Source organism: Heteronotia binoei, chromosome 21 (genome assembly GCF_032191835.1).
Source record: "Heteronotia binoei isolate CCM8104 ecotype False Entrance Well chromosome 21, APGP_CSIRO_Hbin_v1, whole genome shotgun sequence".
NCBI lineage: Eukaryota > Metazoa > Chordata > Lepidosauria > Squamata > Gekkonidae > Heteronotia > Heteronotia binoei.
In genome coordinates this window covers 134,395,098-134,421,519 of record NC_083243.1, presented here as the reverse complement: position 1 = coordinate 134,421,519, position 26,422 = coordinate 134,395,098, and positions in this window count along the sequence as shown.

Genomic DNA, 26,422 nt, shown 5'->3' with positions numbered 1-26,422 from the left:
CCACTATGTGGCCCGTGAAAAAAAACAGGACCCCCTAATTCTTCAAATCCTTCAAATACAGGCTATGTCCTGTAACAGACAATCCATATACCTTAAATTCCTCAATATACCCCTAAAATATAGTGGTTTCAATACATGGAAGAGGCAAAGGAGTAGTGATCATCAGCTCTTTATTAAGTACAGGATAAGGTAGCCTGCACTCCAAGACTGGAGAACTGGGCCAACGGGGCAAACTATATACAACTCAGGGTTCCCACACAAGCACGTTATTGGATCATTCAAACCAGCAGGGTGGTGTGTGATTGGTGCAGGGCAGCAGGTATTTGGATCCTGCTGCCCATTGTTCCCAAGTCCCCAAGCTCCATTCATATGGCTCCAATGAGCCAGACAGAAACACCCAATTCAGTTCTCACTTGAGTCCACATACACAACAACCCCAAATTTCTGTCTGGCTCATTGGAGCCATATGAGCCATCTGGCAGGGAGGGAAAAAGAAAAGTTGCTTTTTATACTCTGCTTTTCTCTACCTCAAGGAGCCTCAAAGTGGGTTATAATTGCCTTCCCTTCCTCTCCCCACAACAGGCATCTTGGGAGGTAGATGGGGCTGAGTTCTGAGAGGACTACAACTGGCCCAAGCAAGCTTCATGTGGAAAGTGGAGAGTCAAATCCAGTTCTCCAGATCAGAGTCCACTGCTCTTAGCTACTGCACCATGCTGGCTCTCCACATCTTTCAAACATCTTCTATAAAGGAAATGTTTTTTCTAGTACTCAACCACACCAAAATCATGCTTCCGCTTTTCTCATAAGTGCTGTATAGATTGTGGTTGTATGTCAAGGAAATTTGTTTAAAAGTTCGTGGACATAACTGATGGGGAGTAACACACTCCTTCCTCATGTCCACAATATGTGTAAATCTCATGGAAAGGTTTGCTTCCCCCCCCCCCTAAATTGTAGAGGTTGATCACTGCCCCCATTAACTATTCCAGCATATTCTCCACCTGCCCTATGGCAAACTCCAGAAGAGCTACTCAAATTCTTGATGAAAAACTCACAAAATTGTATGGTCTCTTCCCATTTTTATTGATTTTTAGAAAATTGCAATTTAGCACAAAAGCATTGAATTTAACAGAATGAAAACAAAAGCCCTTTATTTTTGCTTCTGCATCTGAGAACAAAGGATACTCTGTGGTCCAAATAATAAGCAACAGATGACCACATAAAAGTCAGATTAGGCATTTCATTTATGGCTGATCGTCCCAATATTTGAGGGCAAGTCCAGCATGGGAGTGGCCCTTTGTGCTTTGATGCCTTTATATGCTCACCAATTAGATGTTCCTGCATTCTAACAACCTCCACTGTTCCCATCATCTTTAGTACTGATGCAGCTGGTCGCAAAGACCAAGCTGAAACTTTAGAACAGTGTGGAGCAGGCAAGGTGAAGCTTCCCCCAAATCCCTTACTCTGCTTCATAAGGTGACTAGCTTATCCCACAATATATAAAAAGAAGGTGAGACAGTAGCTGATGCTTGCAAAGAAGAGGCAGAGCCAGCTTATAAAACTGTTCTGTTCCCTTTTTCTATTGGCTGAGCTGCACAAAATAGCTGGCCCAAGCTTGTCCCATGGGAACATTGTGCCTCCATTCAGAAATAGAGGCAGACAAAATTGACAGAGGAGGAGAAGAGCTGATTTTTATACCCCACTTTTCTCTAACTGAAGTCATTTCAAAACGGCTTACAATTGCCATTCCCTTCCTTTCCCCATGACAGGCACCTTGTGAGGTATGTGGGGCTGAGAGAGTTCTGAGACAACTGACTGGCCCGAGGCCACCCAGCAGGCTTCCCATGGGGGCAAGGGGAATCAAACCTAGTTCTCTCTCTCTCTCTCTCTGCCAATACTGCTTCTTAATTTATTAGTTCTAAACCAATTACTAAAATATAGAAAAAGCTAGACCCATTTGAATGGCTGTGAAAATCTATCACAGATGCATAAAATTTTGTAGCTAAAAGAGTCATGCTATTATTTTCTCATAAAAGAAGTAATGTCTCCCTATGCTCTATATTTTGGTGAAAGGAAGAATAAAAAGATTTATAGGCTCAGAAAAGTAATTACATTCAAAGTTCATGTAATAATAATAATAATAATAATAATAAATTTTATTTATATCCCGCCCGCCCCGCCTAGGCAGGCTCAGGGCGGCTAACAACAGTTCAATAAAATTATACAATATAGAATATACAATATAAGGTGATTTAAAACAACATTGAAATTATACATTAATTTAAAACAACAATCTAAAACCAGTTCGAATGTCTGGGTCATTCCATAATTTAAACGGCGGTGATCTTCCTGATGTTATTCTGTACACTTATATTATGGCAGGGGTCACTAGATAAATCATTGGTGGATTAAACAGCCATCCTATCAACGTCTACAAAAGCCTGCTTGAAAGGGATGGTCTTACAGGCCCTGCGGAATTGGTCCAAATTCCGCAGGGCCCGTACCTCCTCCGGAAGTTGATTCCAAAGGCACGGGGCTATAACAGAGAAGGCCCGTGCCCGTGTACTCTGTAATTTTGCCTCCTTTGGCCCAGGGATAGTCAGCGTGTTCTTCCCTGCTGACCTCAGTGCTCTTTGGGGCTCATATGGGGAGAGACGGTCCCTCAGGTAGGCAGGTCCTCGGCCATATAGGGCTTTAAAGGTGATAACCAGCACTTTGTATCGGACCCGGTATGTAACTGGCAGCCAGTGCAGTTCACGCAGCCCCGGCTGTATATGCTCCCATTTCGGGAGTCCTAATAACAGCCTGGCCGCTGCGTTCTGCACTAGCTGCAGCTTCCGGGTTCGACACAAAGGCAGCCCCATGTAGAGGGCATTGCAGTAGTCTAGTCTTGAGGTGACCGTCGTGTGGATCACTGTTGCCAGGTCCCGGCGCTCCAGGAAAGGAGCCAGCTGCCTTGCCCACTTCAGGTGGAAAAATGCCGACTTGGCAGTGGCCGCTACCTGGGCCTCCATTGATAGTGAAGGCTCCAGTAGGACTCCCAGGCTCTTGACCCGGCCCGCCGCTTTCAGCGGCGCACCGTCAAAAACCGGGAGAGGTATTTCCCTTCCCAGAGCGCCACGCCCCACGCAAAGGACCTCTGTCTTCATCGGGTTCAGCTTCAACCTACTCAGCCTAAGCCAAGTTGCCACGGCATGCAATGCCCGGTCTAAATTCACTGGGACGCAGTCAGGCCGGCCATCCATTAGCAGATAGAGCTGGGTGTCATCCGCATATTGATGACAACCCAGTCCAAAACTCCGGGCAATCTGGGCAAGGGGGCGCATGTAGATGTTAAATAACATCGGGGAGAGAACTGCTCCCTGAGGCACCCCACAATCTAGTGTGCGCCTCTGGGAGAGCTCACCCCCGATTGCCACCCTTTGTCCCCGACCTTTGAAGAAGGAGGAAAGCCATTGTAAGGCCAGCCCCCTGACCCCTATGTCGGCGAGGCGGCAGGTCAGTAGCTGATGGTCGACCGTGTCGCACGCTGCCGACAGGTCCAACAACATCAGCACCGCCACGCCACCTCGATCCAGTTGCCGCTGGAGGTCATCTGCCAAGGTGACCAGCACTGGCTCCGTCCCGTGGCCCGGGCGAAAGCCGGACTGGCAAGGGTCTAGGATGGAAGCATCATCCAGAAAACCCTGTAGTTGCAGCGCCACTGCCCTCTCAATAATATTACCTAAAAACGGTAAATTAGAAACCGGTCGGTAATTTGCCAATTCGGCCGGATCTGCTGTACATTTTTTCAGGAGGGGGTGGACCAAGGCCTCTTTCAGAGGTGATGGAAAACGCCCCTCCAAGAGGGATCTATTTATTATGTCCCGTAAAGGACATCTAAGCTCCCTCTGGCAAGCTTTAATCAGCCAGGAGGGGCAAGGGTCCAAATCGCAAGTTGTTGGGCGCGCAACAGAGAGAATTCCGTCGACTTCCTCCAGGCTGAGCGGGTCAAACCGACCCAACTCCAAACCCGAAGACAGGCGTGGAGCCTCAAGTTCCCGTACTGCATCCAATGTAATAGGCAGGTCTTGGCGGAGCGACGTGATTTTATCTGCAAAATATTTTGCAAAAGCCTCACAGCCAATCTCTAATTCCCTAACATTTGGTTTGCCTTGAGGCAATGTAGTAAGGTCTCCAATTATTCTAAATAATTGTGCCGGGCGCGAATTTGCAGATGCAATCTTGGCTGCAAAGTAATCTCTCTTTGCGGCCTTGACTGCCATCTCATAAGACTTCATAAACGTTCTATAAGATGTTCTCGTCACTTCGTCCCGAGTATGCCGCCACTGCCTCTCTAGTCGTCTGAGCCCCTGTTTCAGCCGGCGTAGCTCCAGGGTATACCATGGAGCCAGCCTCCTGCGAGGGCGCAGAGGACGTCGAGGTGCGATCTCGTCGATGGCCCTGGTTAGCCGGCCTTGCCAGGCCTCCACCAGGTCATCAAGGGAATCGCCAGGGGGCCAGGGGTCCCCCAGTGCCATTTGGAACCGTTCCAGGTCCATCAGGCTCCGGGGGCGAGCCAAAATAGGCTCTCCGCTCATACAGGGTTGGGGTGGCATCCCCACACGGGCCTTGAGGGCTAGGTGATCCGACCATGGTACCGCTTCTACCGCGATATCGTTCACCAAAATCCCGGACGCAAAGATCAGGTCTAACATGTGCCTGGCCTGGTGCGTGGGTGTCGTAACAAATTGAAAGAGTCCCAGTGTCGCCATGGAAGACACTAGGTCCATCGCCTGAGTGGAGGCCGAGTCGTCGGCATGGACGTTGAAATCACCCAGGACCATAAGCCCTGGGTACTCCAACGCCCAGCCCGCCACAGCCTCCATCAGGGATGGTAAGGCGCTGGCCGGTGCGTTAGGCGGACGGTACACCAGCCAGATCGCCAACCCCTCTCCGACATCCCACGCCAGACCGGCACATTCAATGCCCTCAATCTTTGGGCCCGGGAGAGCCCGGAAGGAGTAACCCTCCTGTATGAATAATGCCACTCCTCCCCCCCGCCCGCTATTCCGTGATTGGTGAAAGACCGAGTAACCTGGGGGGGGTCATCTGGGAAAGAGCCACTGTCTCCCCATTTCGCACCCAGGTCTCGGTCACGCAAGCCAGGTCCACGTCCTGCCGGAGCAGGAACTCCCTGAGGGTCGTGGTCTTATTATTTACGGACCTGGCGTTGCATAACACCAATGACGGAGACAGGCTATTCCTCTTGGCCCCACTACCTGTCACCGTTGGGATGGGAAGTAGACTGGAAGGGAGCCGAGCACCATATTGTCTCCGTCCCCTTCCCTTACACCTCTGTCTATTCCCACCGTCATACCTTCCCCTCCCCAAGAGCACTGGAATCCCTGGGCCAAGCATCCGTGCCTATGCCCGGGGTGATCTTACTAGTACTGGACAGTTTCACCTCCCCCCCCAGGTTCTCCCAACCTACAGTTGATTCGCACCCCATCAGCCACTCTGGTCTCCCAGTTACAGACCCACTACCTATTCCCCGATTTAATTAATTAGTATAGAAAGCCCTCCCACAATACTCCTTCAAATTGATTAGTTAAAAACCCAATAACTTCAATTCCAGCGTCACTAACAAAATAATACTCTAAACAATCTTCCCAGTTAATGAGCTAGAATTTTAACAAAATTTACAGTCCAGAATAAATATATAAATAACTTCACTTTACTAATCAATCGACTAAAAGAGATCCAATTAATTAATTAATATTAATAATAAAAATTTTCCAATTAGTGGTCTGTAGTAAGTGCTGGGTATGTGCTGAGCAGGTAAGTAGGTAAAGTGCTTGAGTAGGTAAAGTGCTTGAGTAAGTGCTAAGGTGCTGGGTGGATAAAGTGCGAGAGGGTGTCTAATAACAGGGTGTCTACACTTACCTGCACCACAGTCACATAACTACCCCACACTGACACTCACATAAGCAAACCAAACCTTGTTAATAAAGAGAGTTTGCAGAAATTCTGTCTTTCCTTTTGCTGTGTCCTTCATCCCACCTCTGAAGGAAAAACATGGGGTGGGAAACAGAAGGGGGAATTGGCAGAAATCACTCACCCAACATTTTACACAAGTTGTAGGAGAAGAGAAATTTCTTCTGGTTCCCTCCATCTTGAAGAGGGCCCCTATTTGTGCTTTCTCTCATGCCATTTCAATAAATCCCCAGTCCTCAGGAACCAGTTTTAGGGAGGACATAATTTATTTTTTATTTATTTATTTATCTGAGATTTATATCCCGCCCTTCCCACTAGGTGGCTCAAGGCGGCTTACAACATGTAAAACTAACATAAAATATAAAATTAAGCATTAAAATTAACATTACATAATTTATAGTTAAAAATCTAATCATTTGTTATATACATAAAACATTAAAATCATTCAGCGGTCTTAAGTTACGCTCAATTCAAATTCAATGTTCAGTGTTCAGTACGCAGTGCCAGTCAGTTGTGGGCCAGCCGGAAGAGGGCTGTCTTACAGGCCCTGCGGAATTGGGTAAGGTCCCGCAGGCCACAATAAGCGGCCACAATGGGACAGGGCAAAAATCTCTTTTGCTAACTGCTCTGTTCACAGTATTTCAATCCAGCCAATTGTATGAATTTTTTAAAATCATTTGTTAAAGTGAAATGTGCTGTGAGCAGGAGAAAACTTTTTAAAGAACTTGTACAGGAACTGAGAATTCTTATTATGGCCATGAATATAACAGTCTGTTCACTTCTATTTATTGCCATCCTCCTTTATTCACACACATAGGCAGAGCACATAACATTAATAATTATACTCATTGTCTTTGGTGGAGATTAGACTGGCATAGACTTAGCATTAGATTGACATTAATAGCCTGGAGTATAGATTTTAGGAGAGAGCTATCATGTACTGTATGTGTCTACAGAGGAGAGGAACAAGAGAGAGGCTCTTAGGATCAACAGATCACTAATGCATGGATGGAGAATGATATATTCCATTTTTCTGCTAGATGAAAGACATCTACATGTATTCTGAACAGCTGAAGAGTGAGACAGAGGACAATAGCTTCCTTTGCAATGGAGCAAATATGTTGTTCCACTCTCATAGCAGTACTAGGGTACAGTCTTAACCAACAAAGAGAGCCATTTTCATATAATTCCAATATGAAGCCTTTAAGAACCTCCATCCTATGAACCATTGTGCCAGCTCAATAGGATTTGGCAGGTAGATCAATGTGAGGATGTGACCACTCACCCACTGCTGGCACTGGTCCCCAGGAGTGGCTGCATGCATGCAGCCATTCTCCTTGTACTATATGGTATGAACCTCTAAGAATATATTTAACCCCATGGGATTTGATCACAGGTCTGCCACATCCAGTATCAAAAGGCAAAACTGGCTATCATTCCCACTTTTCTATCTCCACAGCTTTTGCTGAGGTTTCCTAACAAGTTAAGACAAGCCCATGGCCTACTTGCTAGCGGCAAGTAGGGGCAGGGTCTTGCTTGTGTTCCAGCCTGACAAACCACTGTGGTGAAGGTCCATCCATAGAATTAAGTTGTGATTTGTTTATTAACTTCTGCAATCTGCAGAAGGGTGAGATGGTCTTGTTTGTTATTTTCTTCTGAGAAGCAAGAGGGATTATTCCTCACCACTTGGTCTCTTGCTGTTGGACCCTCAGACAGGGCCACCCCTAGACTGTCTGGCACCCTAGGCAAGGGTAATTTCTGGTCCCCCCCGACACTGATAACATCACCAAGTCACATGGGGAGCACCTAATTTGGTACCCCCAGAAAGCTGGCACCCTAGGCAATCACCTAGTTTGCCTAGTGGTAGGGCCGGCCCTGCCCCCAGATAATAAGTGGATGCACTGAAACAGGAAATGCTACCTCAACGTAGTTGGCTATAATGACTAAACATTTTAGGCGGGGGGGGGGGGTTGCTAAACAGTACGTAAGAACTACCGTATATCTATTGTAGTATTGTATGTGGATTCTACTACATACATGTTTTTCATTTCTTTCCATTTTCTTCTTTTTCAATTTACATCACCATTCTTAAAATTCACATTTACCATAGACAAAGTTGTGACAGTACTTATTTAGGTCACATTGGAAATGATATTAAAGGATATCTCAAACTATCAGTATGCATACTGTAAAGTGTGATAATGGCTTTGTTTTCTGTTCATATAGTTCTATATATACTGAAGTTGATGTGAGTGTGTATATGTGTGTGAGAGAGAGCAAGAGAAAGAGAGAAGCCCTGCTTACATGTGATAGTAAACACATATACAACCTGGACATATGTTTGTACACCGGTTTGTAAAAATGTGTGTGTTATTTCAAACCTGAATTGTTAGCAGGGTTATGGGGAAGGGTCAAGGCCAGCGTGCCTGCTAGGTGACCTTAGGTGACAGCCTAGGGTGCACTGGCCCTTGGGAGTGCCAAATTGGGCAGCCCCTACTTGACTTGGCATGGCCAGTGGTGGCAGTTAGTAGCGACATCTTGCCCACATACATGTCCCCCAGCATCACCACCTTGCTGTTGGGCTTCATGCTACCTGTCCTTCACAGTGCAGCCCCTCAGTGGCAGCAGGCAGGCAGCCACTTGGGCCACTCGGGGGCCAAAGGTAGGGCTCCCCCTTGCCGTCCTCCCAGGCAACTGAAAAGGGAAAGAGCCAGGCGGGTCCTTGAGAGACCTTGCTGAACAGGGAGAGAGGTGCTCGGGGGCAGGCTGGTGTGAGGCCAGGGGAGTTCCACACCCTAAGGTAGGCCAGCCGGGTGTTCCAGCTGCAGGCTTGGAGGGGCCTCTTGCTCACATGTCTTTGGTCTGTGGTGGGGCTGTCAGCAGAGGGGGAGGCCCATGGGGTGAGGGGCCTTGTCTAGGGCACCAAAAAGCCTGGCACCAGCCCTGGGAAGGATATAAGGAAACCCTTCACCTTTGGCACCCTCCTCGCCCTTCCCATTGGTGCTGGGGCTGCAAACACATATACAACCTGGACATATGTTTGTATACCAGTTTTTAAGGAAGGGACAACACATGTTCAGCTGTACATAATGTTCACTGTAATATGTGAACAGGGCCACTGAGAGACAGTGAAACTGTTACAGTCTGCACTCAGTTTTGATTCTCCTTTTGAAATATAGCCTGGATTGTAAATCCAGTTTCAATCAACTGATTTCCATAAAAGGTTTGCCTTTTAATGGGATCCAGGTATATTGTAGCCAAACTCTGTATCAGAAGTTTTCAACAGTGATTCCCTGGCCACAAATCGCTGGTTAGAAATTGTGTCAAAGTACTGATAGAAAGAAATGTCACAAAACACCTTCAAAACATATTCTGCATTAATATTCTGTAAGATTTCAATTGCCTCATTGATTAGAAAAAATGATACTTAATTCACAAGCAGTGCCTACCTATGCAGCATTACTCCAGTGTAAGCCATTGGACAGGCTCGAATAACTCTGCATATGATTGCACTTCAAATTGCATTGATCAGTTGACAGATCTAGTTACTAAGCTCTTTACATGGCTGAATAGAAGATTTAGAAAAAATCTGGCTGTGTTGTTAAGCATGTTAAAAATAAATGGCTAGAGTTAGGAATTTTGGTTTGACGGTCGAGAAAGAAAGATGTCATAAGAACATAAGAGAAGCCATATTGGATCAGGCCAACACTCTGTATCACACAGTGGCCAAAATACACACACGCACACACACTGTGGCTAATAGCCACTGATGGACCTCTGCTCCATATTTTTATCCAATCCCCTCTTGAAGCTGGCTATGCTTGTAGCCGCCACCACCTCCTGTGGCAGTGAATTCCACATGTTAATCACCCTTTGGGTGAAGAAGTACTTCCTTTTATCTGTTTTAACCTGACTGCTCAGCAATTTCATTGAATACTCACGAGTTCTTGTATTGTGAGAAAGGGAGAAAAGGACTTCTTTCTCTACTTTCTCCATCCCATGCATAATCTTGTAAACCTCTATCATGTCATCCCGCAGTCGATGTTTCTCCAAGCTAAAGAGCCCCAAGCGTTTTAACCTTTCTTCATAGGGAAAGTGTTCCAAACATTTAATCATTCTAGTTGCCCTTTTTGCACTTTTCCCAATGTTATAATATCTTTTTTGAGGTGTGGTGACCAGAATTGCACACAGTATTCCAAATGAGACCACACCATAGATTTATACAGGGGCATTATGATACTGGCTGATTTGTTTCAATTCCCTGCCTAATAATTCCCAGCATGGCGTTGGCCTTTTTTATTGCAATCGCACACTGTCTTGACATTTTCAGTGAGTTATCTACCACGTCCCCAAGATCTCTCCCTTGGTCACTCTCTGCCATTTCACACCCCATCAACTTGTATTTGCAGCTGGGATTCTTGGCCCCAATGTGCATTACTTTGCACTTGGCCACATTTAACCTCAGCTGCCACGTTGACGCCCACTCACCCAGCCTCAACAGATCCCTTTGGAGTGCCTCACAATCCTCTCTGGTTCTCACCATCCTGAACAATTTAGTGTCATCTGCAAACTTGGCCACTTCACTGCTCACTCCCAACTCCAAATCATTTATGAACAAGTTAAAGAGCATGGGACCCAGTACTGAGCCCTGTGGCACCCCACTGCTTACTGTCCTCCACTTCAAAGACCTCCCATTTATACTCACTCTCTACTTCCTATTAATTAGCCAGTTTTTTTATCCACAAGAGGACCTGTCCTTTTACTCCATGACTCTCGAGCTTTCTAAGGAGCCTTTGATGAGGAACTTTATCAAAAACTTTCTGGAAGTCAAGGTAAACAACATCTATTGGGTCTCCTTTGTCCACATGTTTGTTCACCCCCTCAAAGAAATGTAACAGGTTAGTGAGGCAAGATCTTCCCTTACAGAACCCATGCTGAGTCTTCCTCAATAACCCGTGTTCATCAATGTGCCTACTCATTCTGTCCTTGATAATGGTTTCTACCAACTTTCCCGTTATTGAAGTCAGACTGACTGGCCTGTAATTTCCCGGATCTCCTCTGGAACCCTTTTTAAAGATGGGGGTGACATTTGCTACCTTCCAGTCCTGAGGAATGGGGGCAGATATCAATGAAAGATTACATATTTTTGTTAGAAGATCCACAATTTCAACTTTGAGTTCTTTCAGAACTCTTGGATGTATGCCATCTGGACCATCCCACAGTCACACAAACTCAGAAATTCTCAGCAACTTCCCCAGCTGCTTAGAAAGCCAAACCTCACCCTAGTAGCACTTCTTCTCTGCTCTCTCTCAGAGCTCTCTGAAATGGGCAAGTCTGAAGAACAGAAGTAAAGGATGCTACTTTTGTCACCTGAAAAACATACAAATTGCCTTGTCCAATCAGACCAAGGGTAATCTAGTCAGCATGCTGTCATTGATAGTAAGTAGTCAGGTGCCCTGTGATAGTCCCAAGCAAGCCACACTGGGCATGACTGTTCCCTAATTTTCATCTCTAGCATTGGAGCTATACTGCTTTTGTGTAGCATAAAATACAACAAAGAGGCTAGCCATTATTTTCTATGGGGCTGTGATGTTTTGGAACAAGGGATCTTCCATAAATTAAGGGACAAGTATCAATTCTGCATAAAAGACTTGTGGGGAAATAAAACAGGAGGGCTTTGTACTTTACTGCTAATGTATAAAATTCTTATTAGTTAATGCATTTTTCAACCTATGTGATTATAAATCAGTTTGAATTGTATTCAAATGCCTATGCTGGCATGGCATCTCCCATAGACTAAGCATGAAGGACATAGAGGCTGATAACAGATGGCCAGTTCGGGGCAGCTTGCAGCCGCCCTGAAGAAAGCCGGCCAGAAGAAGAGCACCCCGGAGTTTCTGGATGGTGCTGCAGGAAGGGGCAGGCCTTGGACGGTCAGGGAACGTGTGGAAAGCTCCCACATCCTGCTCGCAGCTCCTGGGGCACTTGTAAGGTGCTCTCCAGGCTTCCGGACGGCTGGGCACCGCCTCAGAGAAAAGGGACCACTTTCTGAGTGGTTCCTTTTTGAGGCAGTTGCAGCGTCTCTCAGGACAGGGTAAGTGTAGGATGGGGGAAGCCGGCAGATGTTGTCATGTGGCCAGTTTTTTTGGATTGACTTCAGAGGCGTCTCTGAGTCGACCCAAAGTGCTGGTCTGTAATCAGCCAGAGTTTGCCAAGAGAAGTAGTGCTGTAGGCATTGCTTTTCTCTATGCTTCCAAATCCTCAAGAACATTTTTAAATCATCAAAAGGTCTACAGCACATCTAATTTTTGTTTTCTCAACTAGTGTTAATGATAAGGCACAGTTGCTGCAAACATCCAGATTTCCACAATGTGAATTTTAAGAATAGCAAAGGATTTTTCTTATTATTAAGAAGAAACATGGACTAAGAAAGCTACATATGTAGCATGAAAACCTCAAGAGAATTAATGGCTTAAAAATATCAAAACAAATTGGATATAAGACATCTAGGGGTTTACAGGTTAAACATTCCATAGGTATTTTTAAGGGAAAGTGGTTACTGTCTTGAGTTTGCTAATTGCTGAAACATCACAGTCATTTGTGCTGCCTCATTTTCCCCTGGGATCAACACTCACAACAGGATAATTCTTACCCTAATATAAGTGTCACAGTCAGGACTTGGTGCAATTTGCTGATATGAGATATCAAAAATAGCATTAAGGTAATTACATTTTACACTCGCAGTATTTTACAGGCAACAACACTGTTGAAGTATGCACTTTTTTTTTTAACCTGGTCACCTCTTTCCTCCTTTCCTTTCCTTTTAACTGAACTGCAATGAACCAAATATGCATAACAGATTTTTAAAAATGTGTATTTTGTGCACGAGTGCTTTTATTAAACAAAAGGCTGATCAGCATTGTGTATTTGTTTATTTAAAAATTTCTATCCCTCCTCAGACTTATAGCAGCAAACAGAGCAGCAACCAGGTTACGAGGCCATACATTATAATAGTCCAATCAACAAAATTAAAACAGATAAAATATACCAATTACAAATGTAAAAGCACTCATGATTTAAAACACAGATTAAAACACATAATATACACAAACTCATAGCCAGATCTGCTAAAACTATTCACTCTCCACCAAGTGCACTCTGGAATAAGAACATTTTACTTACCTTCCTAAATATAGCAAATGAAGGTGCCCTCTTGACCCATTCTGGCAGGCTGTATGATATTTATTAGGCATATTTATTATATATTGTTTAAGAGCTCTCTTCAATCCCTGTGTGCTACATAGAGCTGCCATTTTGAATCATGATCAGTGGATAAGGTAACATCCCGCGGAACTTCCAACACTATTGCACAGTAAAGAGGGAATGTCAAATACTTTTTACTCAAAAAAACATGCCCACTCCTTAGGGTTGCCAAGTCCAATTAAAGAAATATCTGGGGACTTTGGGGGTGGAGCCAGGAACAAGGGTGTGACAAGCATAATTGAACTCCAAGGGAGTTCTGGCCATCACATTTAAAGGGACAGCACACCTTTTTAAATGTCTTCCTTCCATAGGAAATAATGAAGGATAGGGGCACTTTCTTTTGGGGCTCATAGAATTGGACCCCCTGGTCCAATCATTTTGAAACTTTGGGGGTACTTTGGGGAGAGGCACTAGATACTATACTGAAAATTTGGTGCCTCTACCTCAAAACACAGCTCCCCCCAGAGCCCCCAAAACCTCCAGATTAATTCCCCATTATACCCTATGAGAATCGATCTCCACATAGGGAATAATGAAGTGCTCAGCAGACGTTTCCCTCCCTCTCCCCCCCTCCCCCCATTTCTGGCGACTGAAGCTAGGGATTGGCCTCTCTACTCACGAGTTGCTGCCAACTTCTTCAAAGTAACACAGACACCCCATCCCAAGAGGAAGCCTTTCAATCGGAGACTGAAGCCTCCGGAGCTGGAAACGCACATGGCCCTCTGGGGGCGGGGCTTCCCCCCCGCTGGCCAGCTGACTGAGGGCAGGAAGTAGCCTGAGAAAGCAGAAGAATCCCTGCTGGGACCTGGGGATTGGCAAGCCTACCACTTCTTGGGACATTGGATTAAACTTTTCCAAGCCATCAAAAACAATAATAACAAAGACTTCTGGTTCCTGGTTCAGGTCACTATCCTGGTGCCCCTAATATTTGTCCAATTTCACCACAGAAATGGGTCTCTTACTATGCTTGTTTATTCAATAACGTGTCTACAACTGACTCCACTAATGTCTCATTAACACTCTCCAACATTCCTGAATGGCTGCCGGTTACACAAGAAGAAGTAGCTGAGCTAATTTCTTCCCTAAAACACATGCATAGCCCCAGGGCCTGATGGCATCCCAGATGAGCTTTTAAAAAGCAACACTGAGTGGTGGTCCTCCTCACTGGCACATCTTTTTACTTTGGTAAATTTGGTTCCCTTCCAGAAATATGGGTGAACTCTATAATAACCCCAATCTTTAAAAAAAGGTGATTCCAACAATATTGAGAATTACAGACCAATTAGCCTTTTATCTATCATAGGGAAACTCCAGGGGCATAGCTAGGGCTTTGGGGGCCTGGGGCCCAAGATTTATGTGGGCCCCCCTATGTGTGTGGACCTGAAAATGCCCCCCCTCACGAGGGCGCCTCTCTCGCCGCCTGCCAGACCTCTCAGGTGGCGGCGGTGGCAGCTCCAGGAGCGCGCAGCGGAAGCACCCCAGGCTGGGCGGAAAGCCGCGCTGCGCCCGCCGGCTCCCCAGCGATCTGCTTGGGGGTCTCAGCCCCGCGGCGGCAGCAGCGTGGAGCGCCCAGTGAGCCCTCCTCAGCCATCTTGACCCTGCACGGCTGGGGGCAAAGTTGGAGCCGAGTGCCAAGCCGAGGATGGCAGCAGCCGCCTGAGCCGCCAGACAGAGCGAGAGGCAGAGTGGGAGCCCCAGCCAGGTTGGAGGCGAGAGGCTCGGCCGCCGCTTCTCCCTCCCTCCCGGGCCGGAGCGCAGACTTGCTGAGTGGGAGGGAGGCTGCGAGGCAGCGGGGAGAAGTGGCGGAAGCAGCAGCAGCTGCAGCAACGAGAGGAGCAGCAGTAGAAGATCCCAGCGCCCGGCTGGCCGGTCTCGGCAGTGGCCGGAAGAGGACGAGCGTGGCCGCCGAGCTGCCCCCGCGCAAGGCCCGCCCGCCAGCCCCCTGCGAGCCGGGCTGCCAGTGCAGGGTGCCCATGGTGTCGGTCTCCAGCGAGCGCCACCCGCTCTACAACCGGGACCCCCCTTGGCAATGCGGGGGCCCCCCAGACCCCCCAGACCTGGGGCGACCCGCCCCCCCGCCCCCCCTCCCTACACCACTGGGAAACTCTATGCTAAACACTTATTTAAAGAAGCTATCTGCTTGGATGGTGGACCATAGTTTGCCAGGGAAAGAACAAATAGATTTTACAGCTTACCACTCCACACTGGATCATTACATCACACTATCCTTTTTAGCCAAAAAATATCTTCAGCACTCTAGAGGCAAGCTATACATGGCATTTATCTATCTCCACAAAGCTTTCTACTTGATTGATAGACAGCTTTTGTGGGACAAGCTATTTAAATTAGGCCTTGATCACCACCCTTTGTTTTTGATGCGCAAACTCCACCTCTCCAATTCTTGTCAAGTCAAATTTACTAACAAGTGCGGATTGACACAAAAAATTCCAATTACCAAGGGGGTAAAACAGGGCTGTATCTTGGCCCCTTTCTTGTTTAATTTGTTTCTCGCAGACTTCCCCCCTTATTTAGCTAAATTAGATGGACATGCCCCTAAACAAACTTCCAAACCGTTCCCTGTTCTCCTATATGGCAATGAAGCTGCTGTCTTATCCCTCACCAAAGTGGGATTAATGTGTTCTTTATCATCTTTCATTTCATACTGCACCCAGAACTCTTTATCCATCAACTACAACAAGACCAAAATCCTGCTGTTCTCCAAATCATGGAAACAGCATATCTGGAAAATTAATGGCAGATGCATTGACCAAGTTAAATCTTTTAAGTACTTGGGAGTTCTTTTCCATTATAATTTGAAATGGTGCATGCATCATGATCAAGCCCTTCTTATGGCCAAGAACAAGTTGTCAGCATTAACTCATTTCCATTATCAAAAAGGTAATCAATTTGTCCCAGCCGCTTTGCGGATCTTTCGCAACACACTACTCCCTCAGCTACTTTATGAGGTCCTTGTGTGATTCCAACATTTCAGCAAAAACACAGGAAAAAATCACAGCTACTTTTTTACGGCGCATCCTTGGCATTCCCAACTCATTGTGTTATTTCACCCAGTGTACCGAATCGGGTCTCCACACAGTAGAGTCTAACATCTGGATTACCACAATCAAATACTGGCTCCACCTTTATTTTCACCCCTTACCCAACATTCTAATTTCTCTTTTACTTGCAGACCCTTTTACCCCTAAATGGTTTTGTTCAGTACTTAGGGAAATTAAATCAATTGGTATTGATTTAGATTCATTGACAAACTCGAGTGAAACTTACATATTTCACTTGATCCATAGGAGAATACTGGATATTGACTCCCAATTAATAATTACTGGAGCAACTGGACCTTCCCCCTTCCCAAATTTGCACAGCTCAGTACTTCTCAAATCTAATAAACCCACATCAACACCAATCTTTTATGTTGGCTAGACTCAACATATTTCTGTCGTTCGTGGTTTCTGTTAGATATAAGGGTATTCCTTACGAACAGAGACAGTACAGATGTGATAGAGAACCTGATTCTACATGACACATTCTATTAGACTGTCCATTACTTACTCCTCACCAATGCTGCCTGATCAAACCTCTCCTCTTAACCCCCAGCTTGGTGGCAAACAAATGGATAGAGTTTTTGTTGACTGACAAATGTCCCTCAATTACTGAGCAGGTTGTGCAGTTTTTGACCCTAGCAGTGAATGAAAAATAAATTAAAAATGGAGCCAGGTAGGGGAATCCCTTGCTACACTTTTCTTGGTTAAGTTTTGTTTGTAACCTTGTATCTCCATGCTGCCTGTGCCGGCAAATTACTGTGGTTTGTATGTCCTATTTTGAAGTTCCTTTGGATCTTGTATTTCTTTTCTGTTATGCCAATAAAGGTTATGACAGTCTGTCTGTCTGATCAGGAGTATGAAATTAATGGCATTGCTTCAAATATTCCAACTGGTCTATAATTGACCACATCTAGGGTTACCAGCAATGCCTCAGCAAACTCTATGGCAGATTTCATCATATGTTTAGACTATAAATCCCTCCAGGTTCTGTGAGAAAAAGCAACCTAGTGCCTGAATGGCATCTACTAGAACAGGGGTGGCCAAACTTGCTTAATGTAAGAGCCACATAGAATAAACATCAGATGTTTGAGAGCTGCAAGACATGGAAGTCAGATGTTTGAGAGCTGCAGGACAGGAAGGGAGGAAGGGAAGTGGGGAGGGAGGAGGGAGGCAGAGTTGGAAAGACAGCAACTTTAAACGTATTCTCCAAGCTGCTGGCTTGGCTGGAAAAGTTATTTAAAGAGAGAAATTCCTTCTCCAAGCCGGCTGACAGAGCAGCAGGGGTTTTGAGAGCCACATATGGCACCCAAGCCACAGTTTCATAGAATCATAGAGTTGGAAGGGATCTCTAGGGTCATCTAGTCCAACCCCCTGCACAATGCAGGAAACTCACAAACATCTCCCCCCTAAATTCACAGGATCTTCATTGCTGTCAGATGGCCATCTAGCCTCTGTTTAAAAACCTCCAAGGAAGGAGAGCCCACCACCTCTCGAGGAAACCTGTTCCACTGAGGAATCATTCTGTCAGGAAGTTCTTCCTAATGTTGAGCCGGAAACTCTTTTGATTTAATTTCAACCCATTAGTTCTGGTCCTACCTTCCCAGGCCACAGAAAACAATTCAACACCATCCTCTATATGACAGCCCTTCAAGTACTTGAAGATGGTGATCATATCACCTCTTAGTCACCTCCTCTCCAGGCTAAACATCCCCAGCTCCTTCAACTTTTCCTCATAGGACTTGGTCTCCAGACCCCTCACCATCTTCGTCGCTCTCCTCTGGACCCACTCTAGCTTGTCTATATCCTTCTTAAAATGTGGTGCCCAAAACTGAACACAATACTCCAGGTGAGTAGAGTAAAGCGATACCATCACATCACGTGATCTGGACACTATACTTCTGTTGATACAGCCCAAAATAGTATTTGCCTTTTTAGCCACTGCATCACACTGTTGATGCATGTTCAGCGTATGATCCACTAAGACCCCTAGATCCTTTCTGTAGATACTACTGCTAAGACAAGTCTCCCCCATCCTAGAACCATGCATTGGATTTTGGCCACCTCCGTACTAGAATATATAGATGGGTCCTGATGTTGTCTGGTAATGATTATAAATTTAAGTCAGAACAAGCCCTTGTACTCTTCCATTAAGATAGTGTAATGCAGGGGTGTTCAGCATCCAGCCCGCGGGCCAGAACTGTCCCACCTAGGGCTTTGATCAGGCCTGTGGGGCTCTTTTCTCCTTCCTCCACCCCCTCCTGTCCTTACCCTTTGAAGCTGTGAGGCTGACTCTCTTACAGTTCCCAGGTTCTTTGAAGCTTAGAGACTGAGTCTCTTTCAGTTTCTGAGTCTCTTTAAAGCACCTTTAAAGCTCCCAGGCTGAGTCTCCGTTCCCCCACTCTTCCTACTTTTCTTTGCTGGCTGCTGCAAGTAAAACGTGGGGTGGATTTTAAGATCCATTCCACGTTTTCCTTGCAGCTTTGTCTGTGCTCTGCAATGGTTTCAAATGGAGTGGAAATTGTTACTTTTTCAGCATTCCTATAGCCAGCTGAAACTCATGCTTCCTGGAGTCCTTGCAAACAAAGGATTAATGCTTCTAGACAGCTTATCTCTGCTGAATGGACCTAATCTAATGAGTAATCTAATGCTGGAGCCCACAGCCAAAGGGAGATATACTGGAAAGACATTGCCAATCTGAGTAGACTGGGAGAGGGGGGGGGAGAAGCTTACAATGCCATTTTATTGTTTCCACAGAGTCTTGTGCTTTTTTCTTTATGATTTATTTTTAAAATTGCACTGCCAAATCCCACTATTCCCCCACCTTTCCAATTTAAACAAAATCTTGGAAGGGTTTTAAGCATGTTTGTATTTTAAAATTTTAAAAATAATATCTTTAATTGTGTTTGTCTGCATCCATTATAAAATTTATATCTCCACTACCTGCCATTATCTTTTATGACACTCATGGCCCTGCCCAACAAATCCCATTTGTGTCAGATTTGGCCCTCCTAACAAATGAGTTTGACATGCCTAGTTGTATAATCATCATCCTTACAAGTGGGTGGTGCTCTTGCACATCTGAGTATTTGTATTGGTTCTAGTTGTACTATGGAAGTTGGCTGTTTACCTGTAGCAACTGTTTTTAAGGTCTGTGCTGAAAGCTGTGTGGAAACTGCTTGGAAACCTTGTATTAAAGCTTGTTTTTTTAACAAGAGTGTTACAATAGACCACAACTAAATGGCTGAAACTGTTCTGCTCATTGACTTGGTTTTCAAATTTTAATATGGCCTGTACAGATTAAACAAAGGTCAAATTGAGATCCTCTGTTGTCCAGAATGTGAAGAACGAGGAAGAAGAGGAGGAGGAAGAGGAGGAGATTGGATTTATACTCTACCCTTCACTAACCAAAGGAGTCTCAGAGCAGCTTACAAATCTCCTTTCCCTTCCCCTCACCACAACAGACACCCTGTGAGGTAGGTGGGGATGAGAGTGCTCTCCCAGAACTGCTCTTGAGTAGAACAGCCTTGAGAGAACTTGTGGCTGACCCAAGGTCACATCAGCAGGTGCATGTGAAGGAGTGGTTCTCTCAGGTTTGTGCACTTAACCTGTCTGTGCACTTAACCACTATACCAAACTGGGAGAGGATGCAGGAAAAGACAAAAGAGGTTTTGAACAAATATTAATTCAGGTGAAGCTCTCAGTTCCTGGGTAGCTAGTAATCCTGTCTATGACTGCACAATCTGAGAAATTTGGAACCAATGAGAGGTGTACTTATCAGGATCAGAAGCAAAGATCCAAGCAAAATCCAAGAATCAATGGAGAGAAGAAACTATGTGGAGAGGGAGAGGAAAAAGAGAGGCCGACAATATGGGTACTGGACTTGAGTTGTTTTCATCATGGATACCCAACTGAGGCCTTGGGAATTTTTACAAAAATTAAACACAAACTATATACACATTGTTTGTTTGTTTGTTTGATTGATATAACAGGGAAACATGCAGATACTCATATGGATTTAGTGGGGAGGGGATTAGTCCTCCCCATACTAAGGACCCAGTATGAACAGGAAGCCAATATGAATATAGCTGCACAGGAGGCTCTTTCTAGGTTGATCCTAAGGTGAGCAGATCATAGGGAGGGTATAAGTGCTGACAGTTTTCCAGTTCACTTTCACTCATTAGTTGGGTGACTCCTGGCAGAATTCAGCACATGGTGAAATATCCATTTGTCTGCTGCATCGTGTACTCAGCTTGCAGTTCAAGTCACATGTACTATTTCACTATAAAGCTGCTGACTGCAAGCTGAGTGGTAGACATGTTGAGTACAAGCTGAGCATATAGTAAAGCAACCAGACAACTCTCATAATGTGCCAAACTTCTTAATGCACCAGTACGGTTGTGTGAATTGATCTTATCTTATTCACTTGCTGCTTTCATTAACTATTCAACTCTCAGAAGGGGTTAAAATAGAAGTAATTTTCTTGCATTAAGATACCCCATATAAAAAAGATTCCAAGGTATTTTTTATCATCACTTGGATGGGCTGCAATTCATTTCTGATTTGAACACCTATATTGTGTTCAAGACAGTTAAAGATGCACTTCTTTCCCTTTAAAACAAAACTGCTGAAAACTTTCTGTCAGCTTTTGCATATCAGTCTTCATTTCTTCCATATAGAGCAATACAGTGTAGTCACATTAACACATTTCATTGCAAGTTAATAAAACTGAAAGTTAATATGGCCTGATACTGATCTCCCATGACAGAAAATTCCTAATACAAGAAACATTCATATCATATTAGAAGGAAAAATCTGTTCCTGCCTGTTCCAGGTCACTTTCAGTGTTGCCCTTGAGCATCATGTAATTTCAAATATTTGTCTGCTTGGACAGAAAATAAGTACTTCATATATTTCAATAGAGAATTAAAATTATGTTTAATGGTACAATATGATTGACAGTCTAAGCATAATTAGTCCCATATAAATGACTCAATGTATCTATTAGGGTTATTTTCTGTGGTATTTTAATTCATACTAAAAAAAATTGTAGAGGTTTAAAATGTGGATGTCCTCATTTCAAACATGCCTGATTGGTACTGCTGTTAGGAAGGAACAATGTATGAGTGAGGGATCTAACTGTTACTTCTAAGCTTCTTTTCAGTGCGAAGAAATAAAAAAAAAATCTGGGTGGTTTGGTTCTGTATAACTATTGATAATTCTTTTCCTAAATCTTTATCTTTAGCAAAGTCAGGGGAAACGTTCCAGGCTTGAAAATTTAAAGAGATGATTGGACAGATAGTCTAACCTTATTGTGTATCCAACAGCAGTTTAACATAAGGCTTTATAACTAGGTGTTCCTAGTTTCCTACCACACAAGGTGGCCATTGCGGAGCCACTCCACAGACTGCTCGACAAGAAGGCTCCCTGGGTTTGGGGTCATTGGCAAACCAGCACATTCCAGGCTGTGAAAGACGTACTCATCTCCAACTCTGTCCTGGTGCACTTCGAAGAGAAGCTGCCCAGTGCTGTTGCCTGCGATACTTCGCCTTATGGGGTGGGGGTGGTCCTGGACCACAAGCTACTGGACTGCAGGGAGGTTCTGGTGGCTTACTATTCCCGCACCTTGTCATCTGCCGAGTGCGAATACGTGCAGCTCAACGAGGAAGGCCTGGCTATCATGGCAGGGGTGAATAAATTCCATGATTTCCGCTACGGGTGGCCATAGACCATCATCACGTACCACAAGCCCCTGCTTGGTCTCTTTGCCCCAGATCACCAGACACCCCAGATGCTGTCCCTGCAGGCCCTGCGCTGGTCCATCTTCCTTACTGGCAGCCAGTATGACCTGCAACACCGTCCGGGTAAGGCCAATGCTTTCAGCCGCCTGCTGCTGCACTCTGTTGACCCTGATCCAGCCCTGGCTCACCATATCCTGCTCATGGAGGAGCTTCAGGACCAGCCCATCCATGCTGCTGACATTGCCCAGCACTCCGCCAAGGATCGCATCCTCTCCTGCATTTTGGATTGGGTGTGGAAGGTGTTAGCCATCCCTATATGGCTGGAAAAACATATATTCTTGATCTCTCATGTTAATGGACCGATACTTCAATCCTGGGTGTCTTCAAGCTGTTTTTCAGTTCAAACCAGCAAGAGACAGAAATTCTGTATCGGGTCAGCATGGACTCTGTTAAATTGTAGCCAAGACTCTCATTACACAGAGCTTGGTAAACATGCAAGAATCAACAGAAGACTACTGTAAACATGAAAAGTATTGATCCATTAGTGGAACGAATGCCAGAACCATTTTAAACACCTCATCTTATGAAGACAGAAGGGGGGGGGGACTTGTCTGATGAAGACTGGGTAGAAAGGGATTAATATCTTCTTTGGAGAGTCTCAAGGCTCTTGATTAGATGCTCTGATAATGCGGCTGATTGTAAAGGAATATGCCATGTTGAAAAACTCTATAACTTGAATATACATTGCGGAAAAACTAGAGAAAAGGGCAGTAAGTCAACATTAGCTCGGGTCAAAGTACCCTTTCTGGATGGGAGGAGGGAGAAAGAGGGAGAAAGGATTAGCTTGGTTGCCAAAAGCTGCCTGAGTGTCAAAGGTCACAGCATGGTTCTTGCTGACAAACACATACACAGCTTGCTTTACACAGAGGTTTAATGCAAAGTACATTAAAACCCATAGAATCAATATAAAGGTTGTTTTAACCATACAAAATATGTTTATTATTGAGGAAATGATTGTAGAGATGTTCCATAGAAGGATGTGACTGATCAGAAAGGGGGTTAGAAAGAATTGGGAATGATGCCAAAGCATTGAGGATGAGATTTTTAAGGAGAACTCTTAGATAAATACATTTCAATGGTGAATTCTTGAGGTATAAGAAGAATACATACATATTCACACCAACCCTAAATCAGACTTTTCCCTGCAGCCACTGTGGCCGGACCTGCCTGTCCCACATTGGTCTTGTCACTATATGGGCATAGATGTTTAACACTGGTTCATTATTTTTGGTACTTAAAATCACATTTTCTATCTCACATTGTCTGTTTAAGTCAGGAAAGGGGTCTTAGGACTCCAGCAGCATAAAAGCAGTTTGCTCATTCCTGTGAAGTTATGATCCTGGCAGATGGATGTGCTATAGGCCTAGGAAAATGGCTAGAATGGTTATGTTCAAGATGGATTTCTTGATACAAAATGGAGTCTCTGGCAATATGGAGATGTGCCAGAGTAAGGATGGGGAAAGATTGTGGACATTACCCCAAAAGGTTTTTGTAATGTACTCGAAGCGGAGACGAGAGTAGGGCAACATCCTTTAATGGGAGCACGTTGCAAGAGAGAGAACACGCGGGCCGGGCCCCGCTTATGTACATTGCCCGGTTCAGCCTCCTGTACAGGTCAGGCCAATCCTGACCTGTTAAACTTTCCGCCGCAGATGTAGTAGGCGGGGATTGCGCGCCCGTGCTAGAGATGCCTGGGATACCCAGCCGCCTCTGCGCGTGGGCGCGTATTTCAGTCGATACATTACACTCCTCCCCCCCTAGTCAACGAACATAGTCTTTGAGATACGCGGGCGGTCGGCTCTCCCTGGTGGACCGTCTGGGAAGGTCCTGTGGGGGGCCCGCGGCTTCTTTGGCGGGCACGTCAGGGGGTTGTGCCGCCAGAGGCTGCGGGGCTGGTGCCTCGGGTTGGTCGGGCTCGGTGGGCCCCTGTACTTCTGGCGTCGGCAATGCCATGGTTGGGGGCGCGTAGTCTGGTCGGCCTCTGGTTGGCTCCACCCCCTCTATGTCCGCCGGTTCCTCGGGCAGCGTCCGGCGGCGCAGCTGGTCGATGTGCCGCCGTATGACCTGGCCCCCCTCGGTCGATATGTCGTAGTGGCGGGACCCCGTTACTCATAACACTCGGCCCGCCACCCATTCCGGTCCCCTAGCGTAGTTCCGGGCATACACTGGGTCGCCCGCGATTTGTACTGGGTTTCTCTGGAAGTCCCTGAGTATTAAGTCCGCCGGCCTGAGTTGCAGCCACCGGCCGGGGCACAGCCCCCTCAGGGTGTCCTCTGCTATTATTGAAAGGGAGGACCCTGAGTCCACTTCCATTTGGCAGGGGCTTCCCTCTATGAGGACCGCCAGTTTGATTTTGCCGGGGTTGTTGAGGGGCAAGTTCAGTACCTGGGGGGTTGTCGAGTCCGCCGTGTGGAAGTCCGCCGACTCATGGTGCGTGGTCGGCCTCCGGCGGTTGTCCTTGGCTCGGCAAGCCCGTGCAATGTGGCCGGTCTTCCCGCAGCTCCGGCAGTCCCAGGTCCGATACTGGCAGTTTCTTCTGTCGTGGGGGTCGCCACAGCTGGCGCACTTGGTTGCCGGGGCTCTCTCTGCCGCTGGGGGTCGCTCGGGCGCTCGGTGCCGTGGTGCCGCTCTGCTAGGTGGCCCCGCTGGGCGGCGCAGCTGGTGGGCCTCCCCCTCCTCCTGGCGGTCGTAGTCCAGCTCCTCGTGGTGGACGGCGTCTGTCCGGCCCTTGGGGAAGGTCCGGGCCATCCGCTCGAACGCCACCGCTTCGCTAAAGGCGCTCTGGAGGGTGAGCTCTTCCTTGGCGAAGAGCTTCTGTTGGAGCCTCTCGTCGCGGAGGCCCCACGTGAATCGGTCGGCCAGGGTTTCTACCAGTTGGGGAAAGTTGCAGGTCCCGGCGATTTTGCGGAGGGCTGCCAGATAGTCGGCGGCCGATTCTCCTGCAGCCTGGTCCCTCCTGTGGAACAGGAACCGGCGGGCCACCCGTGAAGGCTGAGGCGAGAAGTGGCCGGTGAGGAGCCGGATGATCTCCTCGTAGGACTTCTCCGTGAGGTGGGCGGGTGCCGAGAGACCCTTGGCGATCTCGAACGTGGCTGCCCCGCAAACGCTCAGGAGAACGTCCTTCTTTGTGCCGGCGTCGGTGATCTTGTTGGCCCTGAGGTAGAACTCAACCCTTTCCGAGTAGGATTCCCAGCCCTCTGGATTCGCTGGGTCGAAGGTCTCGATGGACCCGGTGGTTCCGCTCTGGCTTGCCATGGCGGCGTCAGCGGTCGTGGCCGGTGGTTGCCCTAGATCTCCGTTGTAGCCGATGAGGCTAGAATCCCATCCTCGTCGCCACTGTAACGTACTCGAAGCAGAGACGAGAGTAGGGCAACATCCTTTAATGGGAGCACGTTGCAAGAGAGAGAACACGCGGGCCGGGCCCCGCTTATGTACATTGCCCGGTTCAGCCTCCTGTACAGGTCAGGCCAATCCTGACCTGTTAAACTTTCCGCTGCAGATGTAGTAGGCGGGGATTGCGCGCCCGCGCTAGAGATGCCTGGGATACCCAGCCGCCTCTGCGCGTGGGCACGTATTTCAGTCGATACATTACAGTTTTAATGACATTTGGTAGGGAAAGTCAAGATGGCATTTGTCATCAAGTGTCGATGTGAAAGGGACTTTCTCTGTTTCTAAGAGGTATTTCCAGAGGTCCAATTAAAGATTCCCCTCTTGCAAATTTAGACTAAAAGGCTTAACCACGAAGGTTAACAAGGGGATGGCCCACCAGCCAGGTTGGCCTGGATTTTACAGCCTTTGCTTTGCTCAGGGATGAACTATTGACCCATGAAGGCTCCTGCTGTGGGGGAGCCAGGCATCAGCGAGTCTAATCCACCCTGCACAAGACGCACCCCAGAATCGTGCTGATGAAGGTGCTTGCCCGCAGCTATGTGTAGTGGCTGGGAATCGATGGGGAGATTGAGGCTTGGGTCAAGTGCTGCCAGGAGACCTAACCAGAGCCACCGAGGGCCCCAGTACAACAGTGGGAATCTACCCGCATCCCTTTGTCCTGGGTGCATCTGGACTTTGCAGGGCCGTTCCAGGAACAACTTTTCTTCATTTTGGTGGACTCCTATACTAAGTGGTTGGAGGCGGTCCCAGTCGCATCCACCTCCACATGAGCTGCTACCAGAGCCCTTAACCAGAACTTTTCGACCCAGGGTTTGCCTGATACAGTGGTGACAGACAATGGAACTGCCTTCATCTTCAGTGAGTTCCAGGAGTACCTTGCCCACTACCTCATCTGGCATGTGTGCTTGGCACCAATGTTCCCTCTAAGATGAGTTAGTG